Source organism: Micropterus dolomieu, unplaced genomic scaffold (genome assembly GCF_021292245.1).
Source record: "Micropterus dolomieu isolate WLL.071019.BEF.003 ecotype Adirondacks unplaced genomic scaffold, ASM2129224v1 contig_9498, whole genome shotgun sequence".
NCBI classification, from domain to species: domain Eukaryota; kingdom Metazoa; phylum Chordata; class Actinopteri; order Centrarchiformes; family Centrarchidae; genus Micropterus; species Micropterus dolomieu.
Genome location: NW_025738484.1, coordinates 1 through 2,752, shown reverse-complemented (window position 1 = coordinate 2,752; position 2,752 = coordinate 1). Strand labels below are relative to the sequence as shown.

The 2,752-nt window shown below is 31.4% G+C and overlaps 1 long non-coding RNA gene across 1 annotated transcript; it reads left to right on the top strand.

Moving 5' to 3' along the window:
* The first annotated feature begins 703 nt into the window (after positions 1-703).
* On the top strand, positions 704-2,751 carry LOC123965370. The gene is made up of 4 exons (XR_006823688.1): positions 704-941; positions 1,138-1,210; positions 1,607-1,655; positions 2,638-2,751. It is a non-coding gene; the product is annotated as an uncharacterized LOC123965370 (long non-coding RNA).
* Position 2,752: the final 1 nt, after the last annotated feature.

Here is a 2,752-nt window from a genome sequence, read left to right as displayed (position 1 = left end):
TTTTTATTGATTGATGCATGTTCTCACCATACCCCATGTAAAAAATTCTCTATTTAAGGAGACAAAAGTTCTTTTTTCTGATCTCTTTTTCTTGTTTTCAACAGATCAGGTCATTAAGGAAACAGATTTGAATGAAACTGGATGGAGTCACAGGTTTTAAACTACCATCAAACGTTCCTAAAATAATCTGATGATTTTTTTTTTATTATTTATTGGACTTATATGTTTTTTCAGCAGACACCTCATGCGTACTGCTACATTTTACTCACACTTGATAATTGTTATTGATTGATTTATGTTCTCACCATACCCCATGTAAAAAATTGTCTATTTTAGGAGAAAAGTCCTTTTTTTAAATCTTTTTTTCTTGTTTTCAACAGATCAGGTCATTAAGGAAACAGATTTGAATGAAACTGGATGGAGTCACAGGTTTTAAACTACCATCAAACGTTCCTAAGATAATCTGATGATTTCTTTATTAATTATTGGACTTATATGTTTTTTCAGCAGACACCTCATGCGTACTGCTACATTTCACTCACACTTGATAATTTTTATTGATTGATGCATGTTCTCACCATACCCCATGTAAAAAAATGGTCTATTTTAGGAGTAAAGTCCTTTTTTATGATCTTTTTTTCTTGTTTTCAACAGATCAGGTCATTAAGGAAACAAATTTGAATGAAACTGGATGGAGTCACAGGTTTTAAACTACCATCAAACGTTCCTAAGATAATCTGATGATTTTTTTTTTATTATTTATTGGACTTATATGTTTTTTCAGCAGACACCTCATGTAAAAAATTCTCTATTTAAGGAGAAAAAAGTCCTTTTTTCTGATCTTTTTTTCTTGTTTTCAACAGATCAGCTCATTAACAAAACAAATTTGAATGAAAGTGGATGGAATCACAGGTTTTAAACTACTATCAAATGTTCTTAAGGTAAGCTGAAGATTTTTAGTTTTTTATCAGGCTTAGAGGTTTTAGCAGACACCTCATGCGTACTGCTACATTTTACTCACACTTGATAATTTCTACTGATCGATGCATGTTCTCATTGTACCGCATGTAAAAAGTTGTCTATTTTAGGATGACGTTTGATTTTTTCGCTGTATTTCTCTTGTTGTCATCTCATCAGGTCATTAAGGAAACAGATTTGAATGAAACTGGGTGGAGTCACAGGTTTTAATGTACCATCAAACGTTCCTAAGGTAAGCTGATGAGTTTTAATATGGATCAAGGCCTAGAAGTTTGGTAGACATCTAAAGTGTGTTGCTACATTTCACTCCCACTTGATAATTGTTATTGATTGATGCATGTTCTCACCATACCCCATGTAAAAAATTGTCTATTTAAGGAGAAAAGTCCTTTTTTCTGATCTTTTTTTCTTGTTTTCAACAGATCAGGTCATTAAGGAAACAAATTTGAATGAAACTGGATGGAGTCACAGGTTTTAAACTACCATCAAACGTTCCTAAGATAATCTGATGATTTTTTTATTATTTATTGGACTTATATGTTTTTTCAGCAGACATCTCATGTAAAAAATTCTCTATCTAAGGAGAAAAAAGTCCTTTTTTCTGATCTTTTTTTCTTGTTTTCAACAGATCAGGTCATTAAGGAAACAGATTTGAATGAAACTGGATGGAGTCACAGGTTTTAAACTACCATCAAACGTTCCTAAGATAATCTGATGATTTTTTTTTATTATTTATTGGACTTATATGTTTTTTCAGCAGACACCTCATGCGTACTGCTACATTTTACTCACACTTGATAATTGTTATTGATTGATGCATGTTCTCACCATACCCCATGTAAAAAATTGTCTATTTAAGGAGAAAAGTCCTTTTTTCTGATCTTTTTTTCTTGTTTTCAACAGATCAGGTCATTAAGGAAACAAATTTGAATGAAACTGGATGGAGTCACAGGTTTTAAACTACCATCAAACGTTCCTAAGATAATCTGATGATTTTTTTTTATTATTTATTGGACTTATATGTTTTTTCAGCAGACACCTCATGCGTACTGCTACATTTTACTCACACTTGATAATTGTTATTGATTGATGCATGTTCTCACCATACCCCATTTAAAAAGTTGTCTATTTTAGGATGATGTTTGATTTTTTCCCTGTATTTCTCTTGTTGTCATCTCATCAGGTCATTAAGGAAACAGATTTGAATGAAACTGGATGGAGTCACAGGTTTTAAACTACCATCAAACGTTCCTAAAATAATCTGATAATTTTTTTTTATTATTTATTCGACTTATATGTTTTTTCAGCAGACACCTCATGCGTACTGCTACATTTTACTCACACTTGATAATTTCTACTGATCGATGCATGTTCTCATTGTACCGCATGTAAAAAGTTGTCTATTTTAGGATGACGTTTGATTTTTTCCCTGTATTTCTCTTGTTGTCATCTCATCAGGTCATTAAGGAAACAGATTTGATTGAAACTGGATGGAGTCACAGGTTTTAAACTACCATCAAACATTCCTAAAATAATCTGATGATTTTTTTGTTATTTATTGGACTTATATGTTTTTTCAGCAGACACCTCATGTAAAAAATTCTCTATTTAAGGAGAAAAAAGTCCTTTTTTCTGATCTTTTTTTCTTGTTTTCAACAGATCAGCTCATTAACAAAACAAATTTGAATGAAAGTGGATGGAATCACAGGTTTTAAACTACTATCAAATGTTCTTAAGGTAAGCTGAAGATTTTTAGTTTTTTATCAGGCTTAGA